An 8,104-nucleotide genomic window follows, 5' to 3' on the forward strand; every position below is an offset into this window, starting at 1 on the left:
AATTTTAAAAGCAGATCATTCTCTAGAGAAAATATGATTTCAAAAACCATATCCTACCTTAATTTCCAAAATATCCCTTCTTGGAGGTCTTAATTATCAAAATAAATCAATTCCTCAGTCTGTGTTCTTACTGAAGCTCATTTTCATGCTTCTACTGGGGAAAAGTGCTTGTTGTATTGAAAGCCCCTCATTCTAAATCTACTAGTTTATTTCCCATACAGGAGGCAAGAGGATAGTTCTGTGCTTTAAGTCCTAAATATTTGAATAATCCTCCTTCAATCCTTCTTGCTAAAGTCACCCCAGATAATGGTGAGAAAAAAAATTTATCTGGCAATATTTTTGCCAAGTTTCAATTATTTATTGGAGTACAGGTGGCCCCTACTGATAAAGTGTATAAACTTTTCACGTGTTCGTTGTTCTTGGAGTAGAATATACCTCTCTCCCCCCACCTCACCCCCCAACATGCAAGTATTCCTGAAATAATCTCAGTTCATTGCTCTAAAAGGACTTCCCTTCAGCCACTAATCAGTTTAGCATATAATTAAAAGAGCTTTGGAAATCATCAGTCATCTTGCTTAGAGTAAGTAATAATTTATGCCAAGGGAGTTGAAAAGAATGCTGATTTCATTTATTTTATCTCCTTGGAGGGAAGGTAGACTGATAAAACCATATACGAGACAGTAAATTGTTAGACTTACTCATAAGACTAAAACAGCAGACCTATTGATGATTTCTGAATTCTTTAACCTCTCTCTATCCTCCTTTTGGGGAAAAAGGGTTTTACATAAATATAACAACCCCTCCTAATTCTCCATCATTTGTGGTGATGGTCTAGTTTTTAAATTTTTCTAAACCAGCATCCTTTTCTAAACCGGCATCATCTACATTCTTTTTTTTTTTTTTTTACATTAATGAACAAATAATATATGTATAGCAGATATTTGAAATTTGGATACATTTAGATTGGGTAATTGCTGGTTTGCCCATATCTTTTTCTTCTAAGAAATAGTGCTGCAGCCCCACTTAGGAGAAACAAGCTCTGTCTGTAGTTAATCATTTGTGCAAGTGCAAGGTGTGGGCCCAGAGACAGAACACACAGGCTTCAGGAGCCTCACAACACCCAGGGAAAGCTCTGGCTGAGGGTTATTAATTCACATGGAGTGCACGGGGTGGGGAGGGGCCTACCTAATTAAACCATCTCACTGAAGTGGACTCAAAATCGGCCTACTTAGCATTAAGATGAGCTCCTCTATCTTGATAAGGAGTATGTTCAGAGATCACTTTTGCAATGTTAGAAATATACAGATATCAATGGTGCGGCAGTACCTGCCTTTTTGAAAAGAGCTAAATGAAAATATTTACATTAGGATTAAAATGCATTCTTTCATTCATTGAACAAATATAAACTGAGTGTTAATGAGCAAGGAACTGTGCTGTGGGGTATTCAAAGATGTGGAAACACGGAATGATTGCAAAGCCAGGTTTCCCCTCTGAGGGTTCTTGGACACTCAGATTTCCTCACATCTCTCTTTATTCATCTCTAAATTGAAAGTGTTTGCATCATAACAGGACGCACAGGCTCTGGAAGCCTCAGGTGTGAAGGAAAACCCAACTCCGAGAGGCTAAAGCAGGAAACGAAGCTCGCTATCAAGAAGCCCAGGCACCATTCCAGAAGGTTCAGTTTATGGAGGAATTGAACAAAGTCATCAAGATTTGCCATTGCTTGGCTTTGCCTTGCACTGTATTACCTTCATTCTCACGCACCACATGGTGATGCCTGGTCTGGCTCACATCATCCTCACTGCTTGCAGTATCAGCAGAGAGACCAACTGCCTCTTTGCTAATTTCTGGGTATGTCTCTTTGCATCTCATTGCCCCATAGGATCACATGCTTTTCACTGACCAATCCCCGTATGGAGAATGCGATGCACATGGGTGAAGGTAAGGCGACCACAACTCCCCCTGAAGAGAGGGAAGCAGGGTTAGTTCCAGAGAGAAGAACCAGGCTTCTGTTGTGGCAATAAGAGTGAACAAATGCTGGCTTGCCAAAATGAAAAGTTCAGACCAGATAATCCCAATTATTCCTCCAGTGCTGCTCTCTGTTACGGGCTGAATTTGTCCTACTCTCTACCCCGCTAAATTCACGTTGAAGCCCTAACCACCTCAGAATGTGACTGTATTTGCAGGAGGGTGTTTAAAGGGGTTAAATGAAGCTGTATGAGTGGGCTGTCATCCAACCAGTGTCTTTATGAGAAGAGATTAGGACACAGAGTGACACCATGGATGTGCACAGTAAGGAGAGACCATGTGAGGACATAGCGAGAAGGTGGTCATCTGCAAACTTAAGGAGAGAGGCCTCAGAAAAAAACATGTACCAACACATGGATCTTGGACTTCTAGCCTTCAAATTTTGAGAAAACAGATTTCTGGTGTTTAAGCTACCCAGTCTGTGGTACTTTTTAATGGCAGCCGTAAAAAACCAATACAATCTTCTGAATAAGACATCATCTTTTCCTGCCAGATCTTCTGTTCTATTTTAGATCTGTTTTTGAAGAAAATAAGTGTATAGGCCCAACTTTCCCCACCATACACACACACACACACACACACACACTATCCAGATACAAGGTAGTCTTTTTGTTTTTTGTGCTTTGACAAATGCCATGTGAGTGATACAACAGGCCAAGAGAAGGCACAGTCCCTATTTCCAGGTGTTTATACTTACAATTTGACCTTAAGGAAATTTGGCTAGGTACACAGATTAAAGAAGTAGCTCTAAACCTTCTGGGGCTCAAAGCACACTTTCAAGCACTCAAATTTTGGCAGCCTTCATGATAGATGTGAATTGCATTCATAGTCATCACACTGCTTCCTTGGGTTCCCCTTTAGCCCAAGTCACCGTAGTGGACGTCTAACCACCCTGCTTCTTGAATCTTCTATTTGGAGAATTGTCCACCTTATAGGTCCCACTAGAAAAGCTGATAATGCTGGGTCTTGGCCTTCTCAGCCTTTCTTGAGGTTGGATGTGGGAAGAGACCCAAGTTCTGCTGTGCAGACACACCTGCATGGACTACATCTATAGCTAGTGATGTGAATAAGACAGAACTGGAGGAACCTCTTTGGAAGTGGTGGCAGGTACAGGCAGTAACAGGGGCTTCCTGAGGTAAACAATGGCAGCAGTGCCAGCTACACCGGAGAGAGCCAAATGTCAGCTGGGTCCATGGTATAAGCCACAGTACCTTGTCTCTGTCCTGACAGGATCAGCTCTGCTATGTGATTCCAGAGAACATTCCTGGCTGCTGCCCAGTCTCTCACCTTAATGCCCAGACTTCCATGTGATTGTGTGAGCCACTGTAAATTCTTTTAATAAATTCTTTTTCTGCTCAAAATCAATCAGAGTCATTTTGTGATTGAACTAAAAACCCTGACTGACAATATTGCTATTTGAGTAGCACTCCTTACTGCCCCTACCGTCCAAAGTTTTCAACTCTTCTGAGAACCATCAACTTTCCATTAATGTATTTTCCTTCTTACCCAAAAGGTGCCTTACCCTAAATAGTACCATATTAGTTACTTGGCTTGATGTTATTCTGCCATGAAAGTGTGTATCTTCCATCTTACGTACATCTTCACGTAAAGCAAAATAAACAAACAAATATATATATATATATATATATAATTTTAAATGCATTATAAACATTGATCTGGGTTGCATATCTATGAACTCTGTGAGGTGCAAAGATCTAAAGAAGTACTGAGTTAGGGACGCCTGGGTAGCGCAGTCGTTAAAGCGTCTGCCTTCGGCTCAGGGCGTGATCCTGGCGATCCGGGATCGAGTCCCACATCAGGCTCTTCCGCTATGAGCCTGCTTCTTCCTCTCCCACTCCCCCTGCTGTGTTCCCTCTCTCGCTGGCTGTCTCTCTGTCACATAAATAAATAAAATTAAAAAAAAAAAAAAAAAAGAAGTACTGAGTTAGAACATGGAGAATGAATCTGCTCAATTTCCAGTGCAAGAGAAGATGCACCCTGGGGCAATGGTTTCCAATCAGATAACCATTAGAATCTTCTGAGAGCTTCTATTTTTAAATATAGATTTCCAAAGCCTCAAAAAAAAAAAAAACTCAGAGAAACTTATTTTGCACATTTAGAGTATAGCCCAGGTACCTGAGTTTTTATGACTCTTCTAAGAGTCAAAAGAGACCGTCCAAATTGTCTAAATATGAAAGGAAGTTCAAAATACAAAGGCAAACAATTAAAGGACTAAAGTATAATATAACTAACAAAGCTCGGGAGAGGTGTGATAGAGTAGGGACCCATTACAGGAGAGCTAAATACCTCAACTTTCATGATAAAGCACCAGTAGGTAATGACTAAAGATGAGAAATCAAGAAATGAACTTACAAGCATTATCATCAGAATTATGGCAGCAACCATTATGAAAAAACTAAAACTGAAACTTTTCGAGGTTCTGGCATAATTAGCTCCCTCTATCCACAGTCACTTCATGCCCATTATGCTCTTTCATTTTTCTGTAACTCTTCATACTTTCTACTTTCTATCTGATTACATCTTTTTATTTATTTCCAAAGTTATAGTAAGTCCCATCAGGCAGAAATCTTGTCTGGTGTGTTCATTGTGTCTCCACAATTGGAAGAGTGCCTGTTATATAGTAGGTACTTAATAAATATTTGAGGAAGGGAGGGAGGAAAGAAGGGAGGAAGGAAGGTTGGTTTAAGTAAAGGTAAACACCCCTTGGGAATGGAATAGGGATGGCAGAATTTTACGTTTTATTTAATGCTATTCTGAATCACTTGAACATTTTTTTTACCATGAAAATGTATTATTTTCTAATAAAAAATTTAAATGCTCCCCTAGTAGTTCTATTTGAACAACGGGCTAGGGTATGAAAGAAAATACCTATAAAGATAGAGGACAATTTAGAATCAGCTACAGATAAATGGGGAAGGTTACTGATTTTGTTCGTAGGCTTTTTTCCATTTTTCATTTTATTAATGCTTTAGTACTCATCTCTCTATTGTGTAATATGAAAAGTCGTGCCCAATCTTTGCCTAGCACTTTACAATTATCCATTCCTTTATTCAAAAAAAATTTCCAGATTGCCTACTTTAGTTGGATGCCCACCTCAGTCCCCTTTTAAAATGCAAAACTCTACAGAAGAGTAACACACTACATTATGTGATCAGTATCTTAGCATGAATTTCTTACATTGTTTAATCACCTCCTCACTCTGTTTAAATCCCAAAACACAGAAAAAGAAAATAAATCTCTCTACAGGATTCCGGCCATGAATGTTTTGTGTGATAAATGATGAACTTGATCTTCTTTTTCATCATTTGTAGTTATACACAGGCTGGAAGTAAAAAGGGAACTTACCACTCCACCCTCCTTTCTCTTTCCAGAAACTGATTTTAATATCAAGGTAGTAAAGCACTTTCCGAAGTTTGCCTCATACCCATGTAGTCCCAATCTGGAGCTAGTGTCATGTATTCAAGTGTGCTGATGAGTCACTATTTTAAAGGGAAGAGAAAGTAAGGGAGTGTCACGGCTCTCTTCTGCTGGGGCACTCTCATATCTACTTTGCTCTGAAAGAGATGAAGATTAACCTATACTGAAAATCCTACCATGTCTGTTGGTTTGCAAACTGGGCCCTGTATATGCAGGGCAGGGAGAGATCAAAGAAAGAGGCAGACCACTCCAGATTGGTACATGGCATGTTTAATAAGTGAGGGCAGGCTTGTCTTGGGCAGCCACAAGAAGACTAGATCTCCATACCTCCCTGCCAGAATCTTGAAAGTTTATATAGAGGGCTTAACTGGGTCCAGTCACATACACTGTCCAGATGGTCTCAACGACACATCACTATCTCAAGGCTATGCCCTTGGAGCAGCTTGTGGGAGTGAGGAAGGCAAGCAGAATGCACATTCCATGGACAGGGAGGGGGTGAGGAGCCTCTGATTACCCAGGTCCAGCTCATGGGTCAACTGGCAGTCACAGCCTCTCAATGACCTTTCCCAACACATGCAGAGACTGGTGTGATGCATTCTCAAAATCACTTCCCTTCTAAATGAAGTATCAGGAACCTCTTCTGCCCACAATACTGATTCAGGGCTAAGGACTCAGAGTGATCCAAGGCTCCAAAAGCACAAGGGTCTGGTCTCAGGACTTACCATACAGGTTTCTGGAAGTAACAACATCACATCACTTCTGTCTGTTTCATCTATTTTCAGTTGAGCTAATTTATTGTTCTTCCATATATGCTAGTTTTTCTCACTTTCCAGTGACAACCCAAAAGACCTGATCTATATACACTACAAGGATGATTCTTTCATTAAACATACCATAATTCTCTATCTAAATAAGGTTTATTCAGTTAAATATTTATCTTGGAAAGCCAAACATTCATTCTATTGATGTGCCATATCTCAAAACATTTTCAGAAGTTCTTCTTGGAAATTGTCTTCAGGGCCTGGAGTATATTTTCTTAAAAGCTCACAGTGGCAGCCAATAGGTCTTTAGGAATACAGTTGACTTAGAGCAGTAATTCTCAAAACTTTTGGTCTCAGGATCCTCATACACAGGTAAAAATTATTGAGGACCTCAAAGAGTTTGTTTATGTGAATTGTTTTATTAATATTTACCATATTAAAAATTAAAATTAAAAGTCTTAATTTTTTCATTCATTAGCTTATTTTGAAATAACCAAATCCATTAAATATTAAAATAACTAAGTTATTTTATGAAAACAATTACTATGTTCTCTCAAACAAAAAAATTTTGTGTCAGAAGGAGAGTTATTTTATATTTTTGAAATCATTTTAATGTCTGGCTCAACAGAATACAGCTGGATGTTTACATCTCTTTTTGCTTATAGTCTATTGCTATGTTATTTTAAGTATTTGAAGAAAATCCAGACTCACACATATGTAGTTGGAAAGGAAGCATACACATATGTAGTTGGAAAGGAAGCATTTTTTTAAAGAAATTTTTCAGATAATTGTGATATTCTTCTTTGATACTATGCCAAAACTCAACAAGTAGTAGTTTCTCAGAGGTTAGTTGCAAAGTGAAATCTGAAACCATATCAATAAATTTTTCATATTCTGCTACATTAAAATCCATTGGTCTTTCTTCCACTTTGAAAGAATTCCTTTTTTTTTTTTAAGGAAAATGAGTATTTTTTATAAGGGGAAAGTGTAAACACAATCTCCCACTACCACAAATTATGCAGTTGAGTTTCCCACATTTGGGAAAATCGCAGGGGTCAGCACATCCAGAGTGCAATGGATAAGCCTTGCCTTGGGAAAACCACCTTCGTGATCATGGTATCTCCTCTGCCAGGTAAGTATGAAAGAATTCTTTACCCATGCACAATTTTGCAACATCACACATTGGTTATTTGGAAAATATTAATTCACTTAGTTCTGCAGATCTTCCAAATATCAGTACATTTCATTATATAGTGTCATGTGCCCTGAAAGCTCTGGAAAACTCCATTGTACTCCTGGGAGATAAAAAGAATAAAAAAGGCAAATAATGTCTTAGTGTTATTATAAAAAAAAAGCTTTGACTTCATGGACTCCTTGAGAGAGTCTTTGGACTCCTAGGGTCCCCAGATCACATTTTGAGAACCAGAGACTTAGAAGATGACTTACAAGTGTTTCAAAGTCAAGTTTTATAAGGCATTTTTCCAAATTATACAACATGAACCATGTGATTTAAGAACTTGATACTTCCAACAACTTAAGCATCTTTTGTGGAAAACTGTATTTCAATAAATTTTTGTTGTCATTGTCTGGTGTTTTAATTAATGTCAAGCTTCATTACCTTACATCACATCAGAAAATTCATGAGGTTGGCCCAGTTTAGGTGCTAGAATTGCCCCAATTCACACAGCCAGTTAGAAACTGAGCTGGATCAAAGTCCACAAAACTTAGCAGTGTCACAATGAAAATATTTTCGTTTCCAAAACCTTAGATGACAGCCCATTTCCTTCAAGCAGTATTCAACATGACTACGTTTAGTTTAAGGAATAATTTGGCTCTCCTGTGGGATTTACTACAAAAGAATTTTCTATAGCTCTAAT

The 8,104-nt window shown here is 38.6% G+C and overlaps 1 non-coding gene across 1 annotated transcript; it reads right to left on the reverse strand.

Moving 5' to 3' along the window:
• Positions 1-7,203: 7,203 nt before the first annotated feature.
• Positions 7,204-7,367, reverse strand: LOC113258126 (U1 spliceosomal RNA). Its single transcript, XR_003317140.1, has one exon. It is a non-coding gene; the product is annotated as a U1 spliceosomal RNA (small nuclear RNA).
• Between the last annotated feature and the right edge of the window lie 737 nt (positions 7,368-8,104).

Source organism: Ursus arctos, unplaced genomic scaffold (assembly GCF_023065955.2).
Source record: "Ursus arctos isolate Adak ecotype North America unplaced genomic scaffold, UrsArc2.0 scaffold_26, whole genome shotgun sequence".
NCBI lineage: Eukaryota > Metazoa > Chordata > Mammalia > Carnivora > Ursidae > Ursus > Ursus arctos.